This window comes from Dipodomys merriami, unplaced genomic scaffold, assembly GCF_024711535.1.
Source record: "Dipodomys merriami isolate MVZ:Mamm:240054 unplaced genomic scaffold, mDipMer1.0.p SCAF_4, whole genome shotgun sequence".
Taxonomy (NCBI): domain Eukaryota; kingdom Metazoa; phylum Chordata; class Mammalia; order Rodentia; family Heteromyidae; genus Dipodomys; species Dipodomys merriami.
In genome coordinates, this window is record NW_027205603.1 from 89259076 (window position 1) to 89284983 (window position 25908).

At 41.9% G+C, this 25908-nt stretch overlaps 1 protein-coding gene across 3 annotated transcripts in view; it reads right to left on the reverse strand.

Annotated features, from left to right (window-relative positions):
- Nucleotides 1–25908, reverse strand: part of Zfat (zinc finger and AT-hook domain containing) — a 243152-nt gene that overhangs the window by 180911 nt on the left and 36333 nt on the right. For 2 of the 3 annotated variants that reach the window (XM_069991451.1, XM_069991452.1), the window contains 2 exons: nucleotides 6763–6881; nucleotides 6071–6244 (listed from right to left, as the gene is read on the reverse strand). The gene's annotated coding sequence lies outside the window, so the exon portion shown is untranslated. Of the gene's footprint in view, nucleotides 1–6070; nucleotides 6245–6762; nucleotides 6882–15688; nucleotides 15756–25908 lie in introns of those variants that run through there. The other variant, XM_069991453.1, reaches the window with a different exon arrangement.

Genomic DNA, 25908 nt, shown 5'->3' on the forward strand with positions numbered 1-25908 from the left:
CACAGCTGCTCCCCCCTGGGAGGCCTTTGGGGTGGGGGAGGGCAGCTGGGTAACCCAATCCTCTTATCAGATCAGCCAGCTCCCTGCTTTCTGCTCTGTCCCCTGCTCTGTCACCTGCCATGGGCTCTATGCTTGTTGTATGCTGGCAGAAGTGAGGTCATGTGGGTTCCAGTGTCTGCTTGTCACCTGCTCCTACCCGATGATGGATTAGGGTAGGCTCTGCTGTATGTCCAACTTTTACTCCATACAGCACTCCATACAGCATTATCAGGTTGGCACGATAGTGACTTGGCATACATTATGGGGTGGGATTTTTATCATACTTCCATGTTAGGACTGGAAAGATTTTAGAGTCGTAAAAAAAAAACCTTGAGTCCATGACTTTGTGGGGGGATTATGAATATCCCAGAAATATATTCTAAATTGTGTTGCTATGGGTGTATTCCCTAGAGAAAGCCCCCCCCCCCAGTTCTTATGAGAGCCTTAAAGGCTTGTGCAATCATTTACCCCAGAGGGGTCACCAAAAGACACCCTCCACATCTGGGCTGTCTTGTCACCAAGAGCAGCAAAGAGCCAGCGGCATCATAGACCCAATACCAAACCTGGAGGTGGGCAACCCCGTGCCTATGTCCATCTTAAAAAACAAAACCCCTGGGCTGAGAAGGTGGCTCAGTGGAAGAGCACTTGCCTCGCATGCATGAGGCCCTGGGTTGGATTCCTCAGTACCACATCAGCAGAAAAAGCCGGAAGTGGAGCTGTGGCTCAAGTGGTAGAGCGCTAGCCTTGAGGTGAAGAGCTGAGGGACAGCGCCCAGGCCCAGAGTTCAGGCCCATGATCGACAAAGAAAAAAAAGAAAAGAAAAGAAAAACTCATTTAATCAAAATTGTGGTCTCTGATGGAATTTGTAATGCCAAATCTGATTGGCTTTCTGAGACATCCCCGTGTTTTCGATTTCATTTCCCTGCCCTGTGTCATGGCTGCCACGAGGGGACCACCTTTGCTTCTACAGATCTCCTCTGATACTGGGCTCTGGAAACAAAGTCCTGAGAAATTTGTGTAACATGCAGAGTGGGGTTTTGTGTGTTTTCTTGGTATACAACAAAATCAATCATTGATGAGGTCTCTAGGCAAGATTAAATGTAGTTAAATAGCTTTTACTACACATTCCTATTAAAGATCTCCTGATGATCTCAAGAGGTTAAAATGTGTTCTTCACTGAATCTAGGATTGTGTAAAAAACAAGTGTACAGGTCAGGCTTTTAAAGAAAAACGTACAACACAAAGCAGTGCCTAACATTATTGAATATTCCACCTGCAGAGTTAGCACTGATAAACATACTTTACAGCATCAGAAGGCAGGCTACCCGTCCTCCAAGGAAGCAGTCCTAAAAGGAGGATGCAGAGGGGGTGATCAAAGCTCCATCATCCCAGAGATTAGAACTGATGTTTATTAACAGGCTGCTGGGGGAGTTGCTGAGGCGCTTGGACACAGACCTGTTATTAAAATGGGTGCATTATAAGCAGGGATAGAAGAAAGGGGGCGGGGACAGGAAAGAAAAAAATCATCATGCCCTATTACTCCTCATTCCTTATTTTCTTCCCCACTCCCTTAGTAAGTCTTTCCAGGATTGTTTCCCAATAAGCTCCAAGCACCCATTGGGGAAATGTAAGATGGCAGGCTCCCCACTTCTCCAGGAGAGAGAAGTTTGAGACAGATTCTTTGGGAAGTGTGACAGGCAGACAGAGGGAGCTCAAAGGAGCCTGAAGGAAGGTGTGCCTGACCACTCCCGAGCTCGACCTGTGTCAGCAGTAGGTACTAACAGAGGAATGACCACATTACTCAAAGCCTGGCCCTGGAATGGGTGTAGGACCCTCAACAATTAGTTTCTGGTCAGTGACAGGGTGCCAGTAAATCTTAGTCTACAACAGATTAGAAATTAAACAAAAACAAACAAAGCTGTAGTACAGATGACTGGGAAACACTGTTGTAGAACGCCTAGTTCCCTTCTTAACTGTGTGGTCTCTGTTTGTCGTATCCAAAAGCTACATAAACCATGCTTTGTTCTCAGCCTTTTCCAGGGTAGGTCGACCTGGTGGAAAAACAAAGCTCCAAGGTCCTGCACGTGGTTGAGCCTCCGGACACCAGACCCGTCGCATGTTGTGGATTTTGCAAGGACTCTTGGCCTCAGCTTCCCAAGGACTCGGAGCTCATGTGCTGCCTCTCAGGATGGCAGAGCTGAAAGCATGCAGAATAATTACCTCCGTGCAGGCCACCAACAAGCTCAGAAAGCTAATTAGGAAAATAATGTCTAGTAACAACTGCCAGGGGATGAAAGGGACTGTGGTATTTCATCTACCAGATCAGACTTGTTAACACAACATAGGGTATATTTCTAAGATCAGACTGTAAAGTTGTTAACTTTAGGGTGTAATTTGCAACCTTTCCCTTACTCTTCTCCATCTATAAATGCCTGGTAGCTCATGTCTGTAACCCTAGCTACTCAGGAGGCCAAGATCTGAGAATCATGGTTCAAAGCCAGCCCAGGCAGGAAAATCTGTGAGACTCTTTATCTCCAATTAGTCACTGAAAATCCATAAGTGGAGGTGTGTCTGAAGTGGTAGAGTGCCAACTTGGAGTGAAAACAGTAAGCAAGAAGAGAGGCCCTGGAGGCAAGCCCCAGTACCGGCACAAAACAAAATTTTACTTCTTGTTGGACCTTACAAAAAGTTAGTGCTCAAGAAGGTAAGGAAATAAATGAAAAACAGAGGATAATATGTTTGAGACCCAAAGCCTCCACAGAGATACTGACTCCTTTCCATCACAATCCAAACCTGCCCAAGTTCTGGTCCCCCAAACACACACCGGCCTGTTCTCCTCCTCCTCCTGCCTCCCCTCACAAAGTTCTTGACATTCCTCATGGTGCTTCATTTTGTATTTGTCTCTTCCACTCCCCCTGGTCTGGCTTCTGCACCCACACTTTCCTGGGGCTCTGCCATGTTCTTCTACTCCTTGTCACCAAATCAAATGAGTCCTCTCGTCTACATCCTGTACATACTGCGTCCGGGGGCATGGGACACTTACTAGTGCTCCTTTCTTTCTTAGTCTCCTCCCTCCTCCATAAGTCTCACACTTCTTTTCTACCCCGGGCTTCTCCATCCTTCTCAGTTGGCTTTTCCAGGTGGTTCTCTCCTTGCAGATTCTGAAATGTCAGTGTTCCCTGGGATACTCTCCCTCATCTCCATTCTCTTTGTATGCTCACTTTCCCAAGGATGCTGTAGATTCACTTAGGATCTGTATTAGCTGGATTCTCCAGAGGAGAAGAACAGGTATGATTACAAATGGGGACTTGTTAGGTTGGTTCACACCAGAGATAGAATAGTCCTGCACTAGTCACCTGAAGGATGGAGAGCTAGAGAGACCAGCCACTGATCTGAAAAGCTTCAGAACAAGAAGGGCCTAGGGTGCAGCAGTAGTCTAAGTCTGAAGTCCCAGGAGACCCTTGGAAAGCTAGGGGTGCAAGACCATTAAAAGGAGAATCTGAAGTCTGACATCCTCAGGTGACATCAAGCAAAAGCACTTGCTCAATAGTGGGTGCATATGTGCCCACCAGGAGTCTCTTCTTCCTTCTTTGGGTTCTATGTCAGCCTATTGGATGTTCTCAGCAGGTCCTACACACCTATTTGTTTACCCTAGTGCCAATCATCTCTGGAGATGCCCTCAGCCAATTTTCTAGGCACCCCCTCCACCTAGTCAAGTGGAAAACGAAGCCACTGTCTGTATACCAGTGCATCCTCCAGCCACTCCCAGCCCAGCTTGTCTTCTGAGCTCCAGACCCACACACTCTGCTATTGAGTTAGTCTCACAGACACCCAGACACAACTCTGCACCTGCCCCAGTACTGCCCCTTATGCTTTGGCTACAAAGCCAGTGGGATATCAACACCACTGCACTAGTCATCCAAGAAAGAAATAAGGACAGTGTCTGCATCTTCCTTTGCTCTCGGTCCCTCCTTTCACATCCAGTCACTGAGTCCTTCAGAAACACCTCTCCATCCACCACAAAAGGTAGGGGATCCCTACTTTTCCTTTTTCACTTTAGGGAACAGATAAGAGTCCTTTATAATCAGCTTGCAGGTTGTTTGTGAAAAAACAAAAGCTTTACGTAGCTTCACAGAGTCTGACGCTCGAAGGTCACTTGTTGGTTGCCTGGTCACATGATGTAGGCCCTGTCTTTCTCACTGCGCCATCCTGCCCAGAGATGACGGGAGAACAGAATTCACTCAGCCTCTTCTCTCTATTGCCAGGGGAAAGCCATCTCCATCTAGAACCTGCCAAAACTCAAGTTGCCTTTCCTTTCCGGGAAAAGGTTATGTTGCATTGGTGTTTTATTGCAATGAGATAGAAAATGTGGGTTATAATACAGATCAAACAGTTTGCTTAGTACTATATTGGATTCTCTGGTCAGGTCTGACCAGCCTGAACTCATGATGTTGGCCCGACTCTGCTCCCAGCCAAGGCTCAGAACCATCAGCAGATATCATTTCATGTGAATGCATGACTGAGGTCTTATTTCCTTGCTGGCTGTTGTGGGGCTACTCTCAACTCTTAGAGGACCAAAGTTTCTTACCATGATGCTCCTTCTACCACAAAGTAGCTTACTTCAAAGCCGGCCGGAAAATCCCTTCAGGAAGGACTCAGTCTCCTGTAAGGCCTTACCTGATTTGCTCAGGCCTACTCGGAATAATCTCCCTTTTGATTAATGAGGAGGCAACTGATAATATGAGCAGAATCCATTCAGCCTTTTACCTAATTGTGGGGATGAAATCCACTCTCTTCCCTCTATTAGGGAAAAGAATGACACAAGGTATACACACCAGGGGTTGAAAATCTTAGAATTACACGTCCTTTTTAGGTCCCTGTGATCTGCATTGCTATCTAGTATCCAGGGCATCCTGCCCTGTCTCTGCCATCTGCCCACCTCTACCCTTCAGACAGACCAATATCAACTTCTCCAAACACAGAGAAGTTTTTCCCTGAGTGCCCAGCTAGGTGAAAGTTCCAGGAAGGAGAAGGGACATGGGAGGCTGAGAGTTGGGTGTGGACGTTATTACTTCCTCCAAGACAGAAAAGGGGGAAGTGGCTAACAATGACATGAAATCACAGCTTTTGGCTATTGTGTCACATCTGCCCCAATGGTCAAAGAAACATTCAGCAAAGGTAAATAGGATTTCTAGGCAGTGTTGACTCAGGGGACCTCAGGTTCACTGAAGGGACTCCCATAAGAAGCCTTACTTCACTTGGTAGTCACAGAGCCCTGTGAGATGAACATATTGCCATTATTCTTCCTATTTTATTACTTTATTTAGCCATTCCAGGAGAGGAGCTTAGGGCCTATGCTTGTAGGCAAGCACTCAATCCCATGAGCCTTGTCTCCAGTCCTTTTGTTTTTAAAATAGGGTCTCACTAACTTTGTCAGAGTAGCTCCGATTGTATGAGTGAGTCACCACACCAAACCTTTGCTTCCCATTTTGTATTCGAGGAAAGTGAAACACAGGGAGGTTAAGTGACTTCCTCACAGAAAGCACAGGAAGGTGGCACCAGCTGCAGATCTTTCTGCCTCACCCCAGTCCCTTTTCATAGTCTCTGCTTGAGCTCTGGGGCACTTTTGCCCAATTCTTCCTTCCAGGTTTCAATGGCACCGATTATAGAAATCTGTCTGGATTTGAAATCAACCATTTAATCTTAATTCAGCTTAATTCTGCTCTTTTTTGAAGCACACCGAAAAGGCAACTGCTACCCTTCAAACATGTAGCAACAGCTCCAAGACTTTCCTCCCCCAGGTTTTCACTCCCTCAGCCCCCTGAATTTTCCAGGTCATTCGCATCCTTCTTGTCGATGGCCAGTCGGTATAGGTTTTCCTCTCAGTCTTAGATACTCCAAGTTGATGTCTGATGCCCTAAAATCCTACTCACTTTTCAAATGGATGCATCACATTGTTGCTTCACTCGACTAGAACTCTAGATCTTTCTCAACTGAACTGATGTCAGCCCCGAGCCTGAGCTTTTCCTACCTTGTTTCAGCCTTTTCTAGAACATTCTTACAAGCCAGAGTCCACATGCAGTGTATTAGCTCTTCTCCCAGCTCTGGTGGTCTGTGCAGTCTTCATCCAGATATCAATCCAGGCTTCTGATGGACACGGTGAAAAATGGGAGTTCTTTGAAGTTGACTTGACAAATTCAACAACCTGACAGTTTTTGGAAAAAAATTATTACTCCCTCAATTGAATCAGTATTCATATTTTGTGCAAATTGACATTATTATGTGTGACATTCCCTTTATTAATAAACCTAGTGATTCCATTAAAGTAGAAGTGAAAATGTAATAATAACTTTCTTTTTGACAGTACTTGAGTTTGAACTCAGGATCTCATAGATGTTAGACTGGAACTCTGCTACTTGAGCTCTGCCTCCAGCCCTGCCTTTTGCTGTTTTATTAACTAGTTTCTTTAGAGATGAGTCTAGCGAACTTTTCTGCTTGGGCTGGCCTAGAATCATGATCCTTCAAATTTCAGCCTCCTGATTAACCAGGATTATGGGTGTGAGTCACTGGTGTCCAGCTAAGTCATGATAATTACTAATCATTACCAATCACAAACCATCATAGGATAATGTTTTGTCAGTGATTAATGTCTGTGTCTGTCTGTTTTGTGCTGCTATTACTAAATGCCCAATACTGGGTCCTTTACAAAGAAAAGAGGTTTACTTAGCTCCCAGTTGTGTAAGCAGATTGGGAAGTCCAAGAGCAAGTTCACTATCATCAGTCTTTGGCGAGGACCTCATAGTGGTTAGTATTCTCAGGAGTACTTGCATGACATAAGTCACCTGAGGAGAGAGGAAGAAAGAGAGGGAGATAACAAGGCTGAATTTTCTTTATAGCAAGGCAATTGTACAATAACCAATCCTGTCCCAAGAGCTCCAAGAGACTCACAAAACGTGGACACTGACCCCGTCCAATGGCGATGCCCATGTGACCTAATCACCTTCCATTAAGCCCCACCTCTTGAGAGCTCTGTCATCTGTAGACAACATTACATTGGAACCAAGACTGGGGAGCAAGCCATAACCATGCTATTGTAACTCTGTTCCTGGAGTATATAGCACCATCTTTCTAGAGAGCATTAGAGTAGTGGGAAGCCTTGTTTGTGCAGTGTTTTTAAGGGTCCATTTGTTAAAGGTTTGGCTTTGAGGGGTAATTGGTTGGTGGTGAAAAGATTAAGGGACCTGATAGGAAGACTTCATGTTGGACCTCTAGCCACTTCCTGATTCTCTCTGCTCTCTGGCCAACCAATTTGAGGGGTTGGAACTTACAAAAAGATGAGTTAAATAAATATTTTCTTTTTATAAATTATGCAGATATTGGGTTACAGTGAAGGAGATTTGACTGACATACTTTTTTAAACATACTTTCTGAACAATTATCTATATTAATAATTGCCTTATATAAATATTTTAAATAGATGTTAAGAATTTGATACTATTTTATTAATTCAAAACACTACATCAACAAAGTCCTGACAATGTTTTTAACTACCATTATTTCATAACATCTGTGTGACTCTGACTTTCTCTTCCATAACCACAGTCCCCAACCACAAAGCTTATCTAAAAAATTAAGTGAGAGAACACAGATGAAAAAGTTCAGTCTCTATGGGATCATAATTTTTTCTTCTTTCTTCCCTCCCTCCTTCTCTCTCCCTCGCTCTCTCCTCTCTCTCTCTCCTCCCCCCTCTCTCTCCTCCCCCCCTTTCTCTCCTCTCTCTTTCAGAGTCTTTTATTATTTATTTTTGTTGTGTTGAGGATGGAACCCAGGATCTTGTGCATGCTAGGCAGGTACTCTAAGTGACCTATATCCCCAATGCTATTGTGGTATTCTCTGTAAAATTAATTAATAAATTACTCTATAGTATTCATCTAGTTAAATGGGAGAATTATTACTCTCAATATTATCATGGAACACAAATTAAGCTGTCAGGTTGTGCACACAAGAGTTATAGTTGGTGGAAATGCTCCTTGGGAGTTTCTATTCTGATGACAAATTGGCCAACAGAAATCAGATGGCCCCTGGAATGCCCATAAAGCTAGGCAGGACAGACAGAGAGAACACCAGCCTATGGCTCAGGATGCCCTCTTCCTGAGCTTTGGGCCCCCAGTAAGGAGCACTCAATGTGCATCATGCATCTCCTCTGTAGCATCACTGCCTGGTTATAATTAATTTGAAACCACCTATCTCCCTTAACAAAGTATAAATAGAGAACATGTCTCTTGCACACCAGTAAATCTATCCCTAGTGGATGTAGAGAAGCTAGCTCACAGGAGACTCAATGAATGCTTGTTGAATACAATCTTGAATTGGCTAGAATACCTTGGATAAGGATCTTTATTTTCTTTGCTCCTTGGTTTCTTAATCTCAAAAAAGTGACTTCTATGGTTTGCTCTAACTTTATCTTCCTTCATGTACTTTTTCTTTTGCCATTCCTGGGGCTTGAACTCAGGGCCTGGGCTCTGTCCCTGAGCCTCTCACTCAAGACTAACACTCTACTACAAGAGTCACAGTGCCAGTTGTGGCTTGTTTTTTTGAGTAGTTTATTGGAGATAAGATTCCCACAGACTTTCCTGCCCAGGAGTAACTAGGCTGACAGGTGTGAGCTGCCAGTGCCCAGCCCTTTCATGCACTTGTACATTCTTGGATGCCTCTGTCACACTTGTGCAACTCTCCTAGCTGGAGCTCCAGCCCCCACACTGCTGTTAGAGCTGTCTCTACTATTCCTTTGCTCAAACTCCAGACACAGCATCAGTAGGCCCAAGGCCAATCCCCCGAATATGGCATAGAAGGCCCCTCATGCTGCGGCCCACGGAGCCCCCTCATCTGCCCGATGACTTTCCTCACCGGGTACCATCACCCTTGAGCCCTCTTGAAGTACTTATAGTACTCTAACTGTCCCTGTGGAACTTCACTACTTTTGGTGATGAACATAATTGTGAGGCTGTCATGAAAAGTAAATACAATAAGAAGTATGGAACTGTAATAACATAAAGTATCTCTTCAGATATCCATTTTATGATCCTGACTGTTTGAGTCAGCTTAGGCTTCTATAATGAAGTATCATAAACTGGGTGATGTAAACAATAGAGCTCATACTACTAGAGACCAGGAAGTGAAAGTCTAAGAGATTCAGTGTCTGGTAAGGCTTGTTTCCTGGCTGTGGATGGCATCTTCTTGCTGTATGTTCATATGGAAGAGGGAGGGGAGGGGAGAAGAAAGAAAGAGAGGGAAAGAAAGAGGGAAGGAGAGTGAAACAAGTGCTAGTGCAAAGGAGCATGACTCTTCTCAGCGTCTGTCATGATCTTAACTTAACCCAATTATTTCCCATGGTCCAATGGCATTTGTCCATGTATCCAGTATCCCAAACCAGGATTATCCTAGGATTCTGTGTTAAAAAATCTAGGTGTACTACATGTAAAAATATGTTTTGTGGGCTGGGAAGGTGGCTCAGTGGTAGAGTGCTTGCCTTGCATGCTCAAGGCCCTGGGTTCGATTCCTCAGCACCACATAAGCAAAAAGAAAAAAGCCGGAAGTGGCACTGTGGCTCAAGTGGTAGAGCGCTAGCCTTGAGCTGAAGAGCTGAGGGACAGCGCCCAGGCCCAGAGTTCAGGCCCCACGACCGGACCCAAAAAAAAAAATATGTTTTGTTTGGGGGGAATTGAAAGAAATGGAGAGTTGGGGAATATTGGGAAATGAGGAAGGAAAGATGAGCAAAAGCTGATTCATGGAGAGGGCTTGTATTTGTCAAAGAAATTGTGAATTTAATCTCATGAGAAAACAGGTTGAGTGATATAGTGCCACCAGATTGGCTATTTGCCTTATGAGCTACAAAAATGCTCATCCCCTTCCCATCCCTTCCCATCTCCCACCCCTATTTAAATGATTTGTTTTTTCCCTTCCCCTCCACACATTATACCAACATCAAATACAATGAAAGCAGGAATTATACAGTGGGGGAGGGACACACAAAGCAACAAAGAAGTCACCTTATAAATATGTTAGAAACAATCGCATAAAGACAAAAACGTTTGAATACTTATCTTGGGGTTCATTTCACCTAACATCAACTTATCTGACCTTTTCTGCTTGACTCAGACATATACTAGTTATTGCAAATAAGGGAAACCATGGGACCTATGTTTCTTTGGGCCTGGCTTACTTCACTTAATATAATGTTTTCCAAGTTTTTCCATTTCCTAACAAATGGAGCAATGTCATTCTTTCTGATGGAGGCATAAAATCCCAATGTGTATACATATCACATTTTGTTGATCCATTCATCTACTGAGGGGCATCTGGGTTGGTTCCATATCTTAGCTATGGTAAATAATGCTGCAATAAACATAGTTGTGCTGGTAGCTTTAGTATGGTCTTGTTTGTGATCATTTGGGTAAATGCCCCAAAGTGGGATTGCTGGGTCATAGGGGAGCTCTATGTGGAGTCTTTTGAGGAACCTCCAAAGTACTTTCCAAAGTGGTTGAACAAGTTTACACTCCCACCAACAAGGCAGTAAGATTCCCTTCTGTCCACATCCCCTCCAGCATCTGTTGTTATTAGAGTTCTTGATTATAGCCATTCTAACTAGGGTGAGGTGGCATCTCAATGTTGTTTTGATTTGCATTTCTTTTATGGCTAGGGAGTTTGAGCATTTCTTTATGTGTCTATTGGCCATCCTTCTTTCCTCTTCAGAGAAGTTTCTCTTTAAGTCTTTAGCCCACTTATTTATTGGGCAGTTGTTTCTTTGAGGATTTGTTGTTGGAGGATTTAATTTTTTGAGTTTCAGCTATATTTTAGATATGAGACCCTTGTCTGTTGTATGGCTAGTGAAGATCTTCTCCCAATCTGTGGCCTTTCTATTGATCTTGTTAGCTATGTCCTTTGCCATGCAGAAGCTCTGCCATTTCATGCAATCCCATTTGTCCAAACTTTTTTTGATTTGTTGTGTTTCTGGGTCTCTATTAAGAAAATGTCAGCCTGTGCCAAGGGGACCTAGGGTTTCTCCTATTCCATCGGGTAATGTTCTCAGAGTGTCTGCTTTGACTCCAAGATCTTTGATCCATTTGGAGTTGATTCTGGTGCAGAGTGAAGAGGAGGCAACAGTGCTTGATAAGAAATGTACTCATTACCTTGCCCATGTAATTGTAACCCCTCTGTACAGTATTTTCACAATAAAAAAAAAGCTCATCCCATAGATCTCAAATGTGGGACTTCCTCCTAAGAAAATAATCCAAAGGGTCAGAAGAAGTATGGATATAAAGGTATTTATCATGTTACTATGGTGGCCATAGTACCCATTTATTATGTATGGATAATGAATTGTTTTTAGTATTTATCATATTTTAATATAGAATTATATTATTTGTGATAAATCTGGAAGCAACTCACAAAGGAATAATAGTTAAGTAGATGTTAAGGACTTAATGAATGTACTGTTAAGTGCCTTCTAACTACAAAGTGGTAATTAAAACAGTGAAGTCCACGTTCACAGAATGGAAAATATAAAAGTATGACTACATTATCATACAGCTATGTAAGCACAAGAACAAAAGGTAGATAAAGCCAGAAGCGAGGATCAAAATGACAACAGATTATTTATTGAGGTGGTGTGATTGTGTGCCACCAAGATATTATGTTTCAAAGACACTGCCATCATAAAAATAAAAACAAAGCAGTCTGGTGAAAGATAATCTAGCTGGCTTATCTTCAGCCAGAGTCTCACAAAGTAACCTTTGTTTGTAGCTATCCTGAATAAATGGCTTGGCTTTCAGTGACAAAAGTGAACTGATGAGATATTTGGCGTCAATATAGTGGAAAGAAGTATTTGTTTTAGAATGAAACAGGGAACAATGGTAATTGGGAAAGCAGGGTAAAGGAAGAAGCAGATTTGAATTGTTAAATGAATTACATGTTTCAGGCCAAGACATCCACTATCTCTCCCATGTGGAGAAGGATTGCCCTGCTGTATAAACAAGTCCAAGGGAACCTCAAGAATAAGATGATGGCTGAGGAGATCCAGCTTATTCACACTTGCACCAAATATGGGAAAGAAAGTCAGATACTTGACAATTATGTCCGTACTGGATTTTTCTTAGATCCCTCATCTTGTAATCAGTTTTGCTTTAAGAAGGCTGAGTTGTAGAATCTCAAAGCTAGAAGAAGAGACAAAGGTAAAGGGGGTAGAGGTAGAGGTAGAGCAGGCCAAGTAGAGGTAGGGGTAGAGGTAGAGCAGGACAAGGCCATGCAACCAGTATTCAGCATGTGAACATACCACCACACAGAGCCATACAGACCAGAGCCAGCAATTCCAGAGCAACCACTTCCTAGGGCTGCCTGCGTCATGCATTCCTTCCAACAGTAACTGAGTGAGTTTGTGAATGCTCAGTCTTGGCCTGCCCCAGTTTCTCACTTCTAAAAGGACCCAAGGTATCTTCCAGTTGCATGTGGTTCATGCTGCCCAGTGCCCACCTCCTTTGCCCTTCTTCATAATACAGTCCTAAAGAACCCTTCAGTTTTCTAGTTCCTAGTCTATGTGCTCCATGTAGGCCCTGTGCCAATCAGCACATTGTATTCTCCAGGACTTAGGTGCTGGGACTCCCAAGGGCGGGGGCGGGGGGGACACTGCAGCTGCTGCCTCCAGCCTGTTCAGCACATGCAGACGGAGAGCAAGGCCAGGGCAACAGAAAGGAGAGCTAAGAGAAAGATGAACAGAGCGCGTGGGCCTTGAAGATGGAAATCATTAAGTTATGCCTGAAGCCAGCCCTACCTTGTAGGTTGTTGAGCCAATAAAATTCCTTTGGTTTGTGAATGTTTTGCTTACCTATTTTGAGTGCTTTTTTTTTTTTTTTAAGATAGTTGAGTTTCTTTTCGCTTACTAAGTGTCCTAATGGGATGCCGAATGTAGCAGTTGGGCACGGTGATTGTTTTAAAGAGTAATAGCTTCGTTCTCTTCTTTTTCCTCATTCCATGTCTCTATCTTCTCCTCCCATTCTTTCTTCTTTCCACCACCTTCTCTCTAGCAGCTCTTTCCCTTGAGGTACAAGAGCAAGAGATAGTCTCTTCCTGTCTGTAATTCTGCCCACCACAACTCTGGCACAAGCCTCAGAACCTCTGCCCCAGGCTCCACCAGCCCTAGTGGGCTGCTGGGAAACTAGGCCATAGTCATGTGAACTCCTGGTGTCACTCAGTTTCTTACCAAGGGCTTACACCCACGTTCACATTTGCTTTTCAGCCAGAAGCAGTGGCAGGGTAAGATGCTCTAGACTGTGCCCATCCCTCAAAGAAGGAATCACAAGTTCAGGAAGGTAACTTGAAAAATAGTTACTCAACAGGGGACTGGCACAGGGGACTGGCCAGCGTCAAGACCACTGTCCATTCCACTCTCCAGCATGGTACTGCTTCCTCTGTTTAAAGTGAACTGCTCATCATCCGTGGTTGTTTCTTCCCCAGAATTCCTGGGGCCTAGGCCTCACCACCCAGGGCCCCGGGCACAATGGCTGCGGGCTCCCTCGCTGGGTCCTGCACTGGGAATTGCTGTCAGAGGCAGAGACTACCCTACCTGTGGTTGTGCTCAACCATGTTGTTTTGTATGCATCCAAATGAATGGTAGAGTGCTTTAAATCTGATTCAATCTGTTCTTTTAGAATTAGCATACATTTGTAGCATGAGAGGATTTCACTGTGATACTGTGATACAGTGTACTTTGAACAAATTTACCTCTTTCACCATAATTCATTCTTCCCCCCTTATCAAATGGTATCTTGTTTCATTATGTTGTCTTCCTGTGTGTATACATGTATATGTATGTATGTATGTATAAACGTGTATGTATGGAATGTCCTTCAATTCTCATTGTCCTTCAGTATCTCCCTCCAACTCCCACTTACCCTGGACAGCCCATCTTCACATTTGTGGCCTATTACCCTTACTACCATCCTCCTCTTTGGTTGGTACTCCCCCAGTGAATGAGAACATGCATCTTAAAGGTGACGGATCTCACTCTGCCTGATCATCTCCACCAGAGGTCTCCACTTCACACTGAACCTACCAACCGTCATCTAAGTTGGATGCCCATCTCTTGTAGGGCCTATCCCCATTGTACCTGCCCTTCAGTGATGGACCACACAGGGGAAATGTGGGAACCTGCAGGCACTGCTAGTAGAAAGGCAGGCTAGCATGACCATCCTGGAGAAGAATCAGACCGTCTACATCTTCTTGTGTAGATCATATATTACGTTGTAAATCATGGAGAATTCTCCTCACTGCTCCATGCACATGAAATCTAAGAGCTAGAAGATGGGCAGTAGTGTGTTGGATCTAAGATACACAGTTCTTGAGGACAATGAACTGTTAATTTGTTACAAATAGGGCAAATAGACTTCTACATTTAAAAAATCAAAGTCTGTAAACTTACGATTATATAAGCACGTTAAATCTCTGACATGTGACAGAAAGTCTGAGGTAAAGAATTCCAGAAGAGGAATGCTTATTGGGGGGCAGCTTCCAAGGTTTCAGGGCATGCCCCTTGGCGCCACTGTTCCTGGCCTGTGGTGAGCAGAGCATCATGGTGGGCAGTGCTCAGTGGTACACTCTCCTCATGGCAGCCAAGGCACAGGCCGAGAAGGGAGGGAAGGGGCTGAACACAAAATGCACACTTCAAGGTCAAGCCCCACTGACCTAGTTCCTCCAACTACATTTCACCTCCTGAAGTGCCCACAGCCTCCCAAGAACCCATTACAGTATAAATTCATCAGTGGTTCAATCCCTGGATGAGTCAGTGCTCTAATGATCTCTGATGAAGTCAGAGCCCAATCTGACAACAGGTCCCACCAGAACTGAGGCTTGGGCATAGAGTTTGTTGAGAACATTCCAGACCCCTGCTGTGATAGTAATGTATATTAAAACTAAAAGTGCCAAAGACTTAAACATTCTATTGTAGTTATTTAGTCAACTGAATTTTCCATCATGTTGGCTCCTGGGGTCATCTCTCAGATAGAAGCGTAGTGCGTTTATTGTGCTGCTGCTGCGGCCCATCACCTCCCAACCCTGGGTTTAAAGAAGCCATGGTGGGAATAATTATAGCACGGAAATCAGCTGAACTCTACAAATCAGAGCTAACCCTGAGAGCTAATTGTTGAACATTTACCAGTTCCCTGGAGACTCGTACTAACCTCCCTCTAAAACTGGAAAAAGGCAGTACAGACAGCTTAAGACACTTGCCAAGAATCATACAACTCGTGACAAGTAGAATATTGGATTCAGACTCAGATCTGTCTCAGAAACTTCATACTTTACTTTGACACAAATTAGAAGTAAGCTATAATATTTAAACTACAAAATTCTCTCTACCTCACCATCAACATTGATTATAATTAAACAATGGGTTGGGAGAAATAAGGGAGAGAAAAAAATGGAAGGGGTGATATTGTTCAAGATACACTGTACTCAGAACCTGGCTTACAGAATTGAAACTTCTTTGTGCAACTACTTACTAAAAAATGAAAACAGAAACAACAAAAATCTCAATTGACTACAGTAACTCAGTATGAAATCAAGGAATAGTATAGTGTTTATAGAAACACGTGCTTACCCATTGGTCTCCATTCACCCACATGAAAGAGCTCTGCCCTGAAACACAAAAGCTGTTGCTAATAGTGTATGAGAGAGAGAAATAAATGAGGATAGCTTTCAGGTGAGTGTCATGAGGTTATGCAGAATAATCATTACACATGACAGCTAGGATGTTTTAGCTACTGTTTAGCTAAGAAAGGTTAATGAATAATGCTATTTGCAGACAGCGGATCTTGATCCTGTCTGGGTCACAGTTTTAACATCTGTTTCTGTAGAAGTTACTGCTAAAATGTGACTTGAGATCCAGTCATATTTTCCACTTGTCAACTATCTTATTTTCTCATTCAGTTAGTCACCAATCAACATTTTTAGTGATAAACACAACTTGAAACTAGAGAGGCTAGCAAAATAATTTCTAATGTGATTTAGTTTAAGTATTTTATGAACCAAATGCTCCAAAAATATGAATGAAAGAGGAAAATAACTTTGTATCATTGTCTCAGCAATCAGCCTTCTAGAATACAAAATGGCATAGTGAAAGGATGGACCAGAACATTTATACTATTGAATTTCCTATGTCAAAAATTTTCAAAAAATAGTTTTAAATAAGGCAAACTTTGAATGTTTTCAAAGGTAGAGAAAACAACTTAAAACAATTCTGTATAACTATCAGCAAGCACCATGAACTCATGACTAATCATGATTCATGAATGCACCAATCTGAACTTGCTCACCTCTCCAATCCCCAGTCCATTTCATCATTTAACTAACAATTTATATCCTAAAGGGACACTCTATCTATCTCCTGAGTTTTATGAGACCAAGCAAACACCGAGGGCCCTATAACCCATTGGTTCTTGCCGCCATACATTTTCTTTCTTTTTTTTTTGTCTGTCATGGGGCTTGAACTCTGGGCTTGGGCGCTGTCCCTACACTCTTCAGCTCAAGGCAAGCGCTCTACCACTTGAGCCACAATGCCATTTCCGGTTTTCTAGTGGTTTATTGGAGATAAGAGTCTCACAGATTTTCCTGCCCGGGCTGGCTTTGAACCATGATCCTCAGATCTCAGCTGCCTGAGTAGCTAGGATTACAGGTAGGAGCCACCGGCGCCCAGCCCGCCATACATTTTCTAAATCAAACTATTGCACTTCTATGAGAAAGCAACAGAGAGGGCCAGAAAAAAAAATAAAGCCTACTTATTGGGATGTTGGATGGATTATGAGATGCTGGCCAATGAAAAAACTTCATTGACACAGGTGTAGAAGGAAAAGCAGTTGGCAGGAGATAGCACCTCAGACTTAGTGGATGGGTCAAGAATGCAGGAAGGAATGCATGGAAGGCTACAGAAGTTCACACAGATCTCATGACTGTCCTCTCACCCAGAGTCTTTCTGCAGGCCGAACCCTAGGGTTCAGAAAGCGCTGCCTGTGCTTTTTGCTAAGTAGCTATATTTGCATATTGTAACAAACACAATCAGCTTTATGTCCTGCATTAGAGTTCACAAAGTACAGAGCTAGATACCTATAAACCCATTTTAATGAGAAGAAATTAAGTTTTAATAGAAGCTAACAATCTGCAGGGCATCAGTGGCTCACGCCTGTAAACCTAGCTACTCAGGAGGCTGAGATCTAAGGATTGTGGTTCAAAGCCAGCCTTGGCAGGAAAGTCTGTGAGACTCTTATCTCTAATAAACCACTAGAAAACCAGAAGTGGCACTGTGGCTAAAGTGGTAGAGTGCTTGCCTTGAGCTGAAGAGCTGAGGGACAGCGCCCAGGCTCAGATCAAGCCCCATAACTGACAAAAAGAAAAAGAAAAAAAAAAAAAAGGAAGTTAACAATCCAAGACCAAGTAATTCTGGAGAAAATATATGTATATATGGGGGTAGGGGAGATTGACTGTGAAGAATGTACTTGCACAATTACTGCTAAGTCTTAAATCCATCCTGTAGGCCAGCCAGCAAGAGTTGAGGTCAGTTTGGAGTCCAAAATCCAGACATCAGGCATGCAGGCCAGGCTGGAAATCTGGCCAGGATTGTGGTAGGGAAGGAAGTAACATTCCTTCTTCTCCAGGAAATATCTGGTTTTTGTTGTTGTTGTTATTGTTATTGTTGTTCCTAATAAGGCCATAACTGATTGGATGAAGACCAAATCAATTGTTTGTAAATGTTATCTATAAAATACTTTTCTCAGTAACACCTAAGCTAATTTGAACAACTAAGAACCATAGCCCAGTCCAGTTAGCACATTAAATTAGCACATCATGGAGAAGAAAGAAAACATCTGATAATGTTGAAATTTCACTAATTACTTAAAAACACACAAGTAATTTTAGAAAACTAAGAAAGAAGTTTTCTTAATAAAGATTAAAATAGCAAATAGTAAACATCAAATATCAACTATGTGCCATGCATTATGCTCATCTAAATATCACATCAACCCCTTAAAGTAATAATAAAAAAAGCTAAATAAAATAGCTAAAGGAACCAGGGTGTAAATCCAGCTCCGAGGCTTATTATCTAGAGACACTAGAGATGAAGAAGTACTTGTCAGTTCTTGAAGGATGGATGGTTGTCCTCTCCATGTACAAAGAGTCTGGTGCAATCAACATGCCAATCAGGTGGCTTGATTGTCTCCTTCAGGGATGGAGTCACAGTAATGGCTCTGTGCTAGTCTTTGTCATGAACAGGCTGGGATTTGACAGCAAGAGCAGCTGGATCACCTGGGTGAGCAGCAGCCCAGGCATAGCTGTCTCTCTTGTTACCAGGATTCCTTGGCTGACTTCCCTGGGGTGGCTAAGGAAAGAGGCTGATATCTACCCAGTGGAGTACTGTCCAGTGGAGCCTGAGGACCTGCAGACAAGAAAGACTAATGTACAGGAAGAAAAAAACAAAAACAAAAACTCTTGCTTCTGGTGTTCTGAGGAATTCAAGGTTCTCAAGTTTGTCCATTCAAATAACCTACCTCACATTTGAGAGTCTACTGTCTCTTTACCTGTACCCTGATGTTGACATCAGGGACTTGTTGGGGCTTGTTTTCCTGCAACTTTGCAGGACTAGTTCCCATAGCCTCCTTCTGGTAGAGGGAAGGAGGGAAGCTCTGTGTGTCTGAGGAAGCTTTCAGCATTCCTTGAGATCAGTTGTTGGCAAATCCAAGTCTGCCACTTTCTTTTCCATCTATACGACGTCTAACAATCACTCACCAAAGACAGCTAGTTTTACATTCCTTAAAATTAACATTGACCATGTATCTTTTAAGTGCATTACCACTAGCACACAAATCAATGCCTCATCTTACACCTTCATTATTTCAATTCGCCATCAGTGAAAATAACAGTCATTGTAATGGTGCTGAATATCAGCAAGAATTACTACCATCTCACCAATAATACTAAAGTTCTTCTCACTGATTGTTCAATTACCCAGTACTAGAATCCATCTGAAAAGTCTGTTTGATAGTCAACTCTGATCTCATTTAGCAATTTCTACCTTGTCATTTTTTGCTTTCACAATTATCTTTATAGTCAGTCCAGATTTTTTTAATGGGAAGATTGGTCCAAATGATCAAGTCTTCCATTACCAGAAAAAGAAAATCCTGCTATGATTTTCTATCACAGCCTATAATGATTAACATTACTTGTAATACTAAATTGTTCTCTATACTAATAAAAGTACAGGCTATACAACAGAGTATGCTCATTCAATATTCAGGGCAACACAATCAAGAGGAAGGATCAATAGTCTGGAGAAAGGGAGACACTAGATTTTTTTTCTCTTACCCACATGTTGTACCCCATATAAGGGTGAGATATTTTGGGGTCACCTTGTAACTGTCATCGTCAGGGGTCATATCAAGTATTTTCCACCAAGCCACTTCTTTGTTATAGTTCATACTGCAGGATTCATTCAGAAGTTTCCTGGACCACATGACATCTGAATGAGCACACTGAGCCAGGTTATAAGATTTTATAGTACTGGTTTTAAAGAGAGAGATGTGTGGATAATGAAATCCTCTCTCATTCTGATAGGAAAAGCTCAGGTTCTCATTTGAGAATGCAGTGGGAAGAGAATCTGAAGTAAAAAATTCTAGATTTACTGAAAAGTCCTTTGCTATTAAGAAACTTGGTGGGTTTTGGCTAAATCACAAACCCAACCAGGTTTTAATGTCTCTTTGTTGGAAGCAGGGTGAAATGAGAAGTTGCAAATTCATTTTGAAGTCTTACATTGCTATTCAAATGTAAATGACATCAACCCAGGTATTGAATAGATTTGTGAGGGGGACAGGGGGAGGAACGATATAGGTTCGGTCTGATTCTTCAAAGAAGAGAGCTAGAGAGGAAATTAACACCTTGAAGCACTCTACTTCCTGTATACCTGTATCTCTGTTAACAAGAGTTCTAACTACATGGTCTTTAGGACATAGTAATATAGCAGAAAGAATATTCAAGCCACACATACCTGATCTAAACTCTTAGCTGTGCCACATGGTAGGTGGATAGGAAAATGGCCTAACTCCTTCAAAATTGTTTTTTTTTTAATCTAAAAAAAATAGGGCCATTGTGAAATTTTTCTGAGATAATCCATGAAGAAGTAATAGCTTGTGCTTTGGATACAATACATGCTCAATAAATTCGCTGCTTTTTTTCCTCATATATAAAAAATTGCCGTAGTTTAGAATTAACTTGTCAACTTCTGCGGTGTGTTCACTGAGAACCACTGATGGAAACTTTTAAATACAGAACCCTTATAGAAACTTTTGTTCTGTGATTCCTTTGTGGGGGCATTAATGTCCAAGCAGGCTATAAGAAAAGGAAACATTATCTGACAGTGATTTTTGACAAGTGCTCTATTATAAAGGAATATACGAACTGCTTCCAATTCATTCCCTTCCTGTTTCATTGACTTGCCATGTTGGTGCACCCCAATCGAGAAAACTATTCTTCCTTTTAAGGATATAGTTTGATGTTAAAAAGAAAGAAAAAAATGCAAAAGAAACAAGTATCACTGGTCTTACAGTCAGCTTTTAAATCAGCCTGTTTAACCCTGAGGGGCTGTCCAAACGGCCCAGTCCTTCCAGCTTCAGCCTAAATATTTCCGAAACTTCCCAGCTGAGTTGTCATCTGTTAAGCCTTTTAAAAATTAATTATTAAAGCCATTTCCATTAGTCTTTGGTTTGGCCTTCATGCAACCACTTTCCTTTTGCTGTTTAACAAGTGAAAAACACTGCATTAGCTATAAATATGTGGTACCTGATAGGGTAGAAGGCTTATGACTCATGCTGGACCATTCCCTAGGGCCAACTTATGATGACTGCATTCTGGGAAGTGTGTTAGGTCCACTATTAAACCACAGGCAAATTCCAAACCAGCTGGCTATATGAAAACAATTCTCGTGTCAGTTTCTTCTATTTTCCTTCCTAACTCAGGGTACTGGGATATGCCATTCAATTGTCCTATTGGTAAATTGTTTTATCTGTTCAGGTATCCATCCATTCATCCACCATTACTGATTACCAACACATGCTGGATGTTTGAGGTAGAATATCACAAAAGAACATTTTCCCAAGCTGGGCACCAGTGGCTCATGCCTGTAATCCTACCTACTCAGAAGGCTGAGATCTGAGGATCATGATTTGAAACCAGCCCTGACTAGAAGGTCCATGAGACTCATCTCCAATTAATCACAGAAAAAGCCAAAAGTGGCCTGTGACTCAGTGCTAGAGTAGCAGCTTGAGCAGAAGGAGCTCAGGGACAGTGCTCAGGACCAGCAAAGATAGAAAAAAAGCATATTTTCCCAGAAGAAACACCATTACAGTGTGGAAGAGTCAAACAATTTTAGTATCCCAATACAGAAGCTATAGAGGACTCAGAATGTACAATAAGTGCAGGCAAGGGCACAAGGGCATATTTCTAAGATCTTATCAAGGACCACTAAATGATATCAAAATGTGAGACAGGGAAGGGAGGCTCCTGTTTATCCCAAGGTTTCCCACCTAATGCAAGGTACTTTCAAAAACAGTCCCACAAACCCCACAACCTCAATCTGCCTGAACTTGGCCAGTATGACCTTCCTGTGGTGATGGTATATGAGCACCTACCTCTACCATCTTCTCTGAGTCACACAGGCAAACCTACTGCACATGTGCAGATGCAGGTGCTCATTCCCTGTACAAAGAACAGATACGTAAGGAAATCTGTAATCTTCTCAGTTGACTGTGTGCATGTGCAAACCAGCCTCTTTCTACCTAGATCCTTAACAAAAATCTATTAAGCTTTATTTGGAAGACACTGGGAGGAAAAATCTTGGTTTTCCTTAATCAGGCTGACACCTAAATTTCACATCACATATTCCACCTTTTTTAGATAGTAGGCTGTCTAAACTGATATTATTTTTTTCAGATAAGTAGTAAGCTACTTAAATTATTTTAAATTTGTTTCAATAGTTGCCTATTCCAAATCACGCTTTCCTATATTTAATTTCCTGCATTTAGACCATATTCTATGAGCTTGGCTTCTCTACATGTGTAGTATGAAGGGATCTAGATAATTTATCACACTAACACACCATTGCAGTACTGTTCATTTTTCATAAATCAGGTGATCCAAATATGGGGTGTCTACTACCCAGGCTCTCTATTGTATTACACGGTTGATTTGTTGTTTCTCATGCCAATCAGGAAGCGGGGACCTAGGCTAAGGGGCAAGTGACAAGACCTTTAATACATATCCCCATATTTTCCTCATCCCAGTAATAACACTATAAAGTGAATCCAAAGGGTTAATACATTGATGAAGGCAGTTTCTGCATGATTTAGTCACTTCCTCTATAAAACCATGCATCTGAACTCCTCTTGGGAGAGGATACTTTATATCCAAAACACCAACTTATTTTTACACTATACTGGAGAATATAGATTGAATCTGCTGAAATTTCTAGTTTGCTCTAAGACTCAGCAGATGGTCCACTTAGTATTTATTTGAAGAAAACCCGATGCTTTTAAGAAAAATTACATGTATAATGCATGTGGTTGAATGGTAAAAGTGTTAACGTGCCAAGTGTCTAATCTCCATTTAGCTAATCTGATTAGAGATTTATTTCTCCTACCATGCCATATTACAAATTTTATGTGCTACAGAATGAAACACATATTTTAACTGTTTTTGACTTGTGCAGGCTTAGGATTCTTAATATATTTCACATGGATTAATTCCCTTATTACAAAACATCCCTCTTTACCTCTAATACCTCTTTCCATACATCTCTTTGCAACTCATCACACTTTGTAGTTTGCTTAGTCTGTCTTTCCTATGAATTTATTCCAGCCCATGTATCCTATATTTAGCATCTCGTTACTGTACCTTTTCGGTCTAATTTTTCAACATTGATTCAAGTGATCAATCACAAAGTTTGATCTTTTTTGTGTCATTTTCAATTTCTGTCTTTTAAAAAATATTTTTACGGGGCTGGGAAGGTGGCTTAGTGGTAGAGCGCTTGCCTTGCATGCATGAGGCCCTGGGTTCGATTCCTCAGCACCACATAAGCAAAAAGAAAAAAGCTGGAAGTGGCGCTGTGGCTCAAGTGGTAGAGCACTAGCCTTGAGCTGAAGAGCTGAGGGACAGCACCCAGGCCCAGTGTTCAGGCCTCACGACCGAACCACCCCCCCCCAAATATTTTTACCTCTATGAAATTATTTTTCTTTTAGAGCTTGGAAATGGCAATATTTACCTTGACTTTACAATCTAATGAAAGAAAGCATTTACCAAGTCCCTAGTGCTAGAAGCTGACAGAGCAAACTCCATTTATCCTTCTATTGTTATTACATGGTGCCTGATTCCATAGACGTTTTAAGCCAGTCAATATAGCCAATATTTAGTTACTTATCTATTTACTACTTGTCGCTTTTCATTTATTTCCAATGTTTCTAGAATTTATGTGGAATCGTTTGCTACTGCTTGGAAATCTTCAGCATTTCTACCTATGTATGCCTATGGAGCCAACTCTATTTTCCCCAGAAGTCTGTATTTTGTTACCACAGTTGGAGTTTATCTTTTGGCACTGGCTCCTTTCTATATGGAGTGTCACATTCCAGAGATGTTCATTTTCTGAGGACAGAGGCTACAAGGTAAAGATAGTGTGTTACAAAGAACAGAAAAGGCCTGGGGCTGGATGACGTTACAGGGCTACTTGTACGGACTGCTGGACAGGCTATATCTTAGAGAAAAGCAGAACCTTCAAGATAAGCAGCTGTTGTTTCAGTCATTTCTATTGGTAAATGTTATCTTTATGTCTTCTCTACATTCTGGAAATGGATGACTTACAATTTCCAATGTGTATCTGTTGTTTGGTGTGGTACATTTTCATCATTTTATAACACAAAATCGCTACTTAAGTCTGCAGCACTTTGATCAAGAAATAGTCCAAACCAAGAGTAAAGCACATGCCCATAATCCCAGTTACTTGGAAGGTGAAGACAGGAGGATCCTAGTTTGAGTCCAACTCAGGCAAAAAAAAAAAAAAAGTCTCAAAACCAAAACAAAAAACCCAAGTGTGGTAGTTACCTGCCTATAATCACAGCTAGGTGGGAGTAGTATTTTGGTTCAAGGCCAGCCTTAGGAAAAGGTAGATCCTATCTGAAAAACAAAGTAAAAAGGTCTGGGGTCATGGCTCAAGCAGTAGAGTGCTTACCAGAAGTACAAGGGCTCTGAGTGTCACAGCACTGCCCAACCCATCTTCCCCAAATCAGACAATGACCTAGTTTTATAACCAGCGAATCTACACCAGAGGGGGGAAAGTTGGGTGGGTATATATGATCTATAATTTCCATACATGGTATCAGAAAATTGGTGAAATAAGTGGCTTAACTACAGTCATGTAGCTATACGTTCTCAGACAGACTACAAGTCATTACTCGTGTAAGAAGTCAAAAGAAACCAGCCTGGGATATTGCTCTTATTATTTAGGACATCATCCTAATCTAAGCCCCTGCAAAGCTCTATCTAGTCTCACCATGAACACAAGTCTTGTTAAGGATAACAAAATCTTGCTTGTTGAAGATACCACCCGGTTAAGGGACAGCTAGAGCACTTCAAAACGTCTTCTCAGAGCCTTCACTTGCTGCAAGGTCAGTTCTTGCTCAGTTAATATCTTACATGTTGGTATGGAACTTTTTCTTATAATTTGTTGGTGATATAGGGCAAGTTTGTGATGTCTGCTCCTCACATGAATACATTAGCTTAGGTCCACACAGACCATCACGTATTTTCTTACTCCTTTGAGCATTCTTATTCCATCTGTTGTTTCCTTCTGTTAATTTCCCCCTCGAAAACATAAGAAAACAGGCACTTCTATATACCTTAATCATTGTTTTATTAAACCTAATATTTGAATATATAGGGGGTCATTTTTCACTAAATATGATTATTTTGAGAGCAAAACTGTAATACAAACACAAAACTATTCTTCATGGAAATGATCCCTAGCCTCCCTAGTGATTGTGTAGAATTCTGCTCATCCCCCTTCCAAAGGCTAAAGCAGTCTAGGGCCTTAGCTTTGTGAGGCTCAGACTGACTTCCTTGCAGGCATGATGTCTCACAGTTAAAATCGTAGTTTATTGGTGAGGCTTAGTGCCAAGATTACCATCCTCCCTGGTCAGTGTAGCGTCAGCTCCTACGTTTAGGACATTGTCTTTTTTTTGTTTCTGGCAGTTGGAATTCCTTCCTCTTATTTTGCAACCCGCTTTGAGTATATGTTTCTGTTTCACCTGACACCTGAGTCTGGAGCTATAGGATGGTGGCACTGTTAGTTCAATGTTCCAGGCCACAGATATACCCCAACAGAATCAATCTTCTATACTGAAGTTTCTCATCCCTATAGGAAATCCACTAATTCATGAAAAAAAGCTACCCTAAACAGCTTAGAAACTAATAAATGCTGGTTTTGTTCAGAGTAACATGTGTCCAACAAGAGAACTGTATTTCTGGGCCTCTGTTGCAGCTATTACACAGTTGTGGCAAGTAAGAGAAAAGCTAGGAGTTTCTTAAAAAGCTTCCTCTGTGGAGGGGCAGGAAAATGTCTGGTCCCACATTCTGAAATGGCCAAAGCCTGCTTCAGAACCTATTTAAAAAATCCACCATTGTTTTAAGTTACTGTTCTGGGGTTTTGTAACACTGTAGCTTAATTCAGTCACTAATGGATACAATTCTGAAAAGCAAATCAAAATGAAAACACAAAACAAAGTTGAAAGA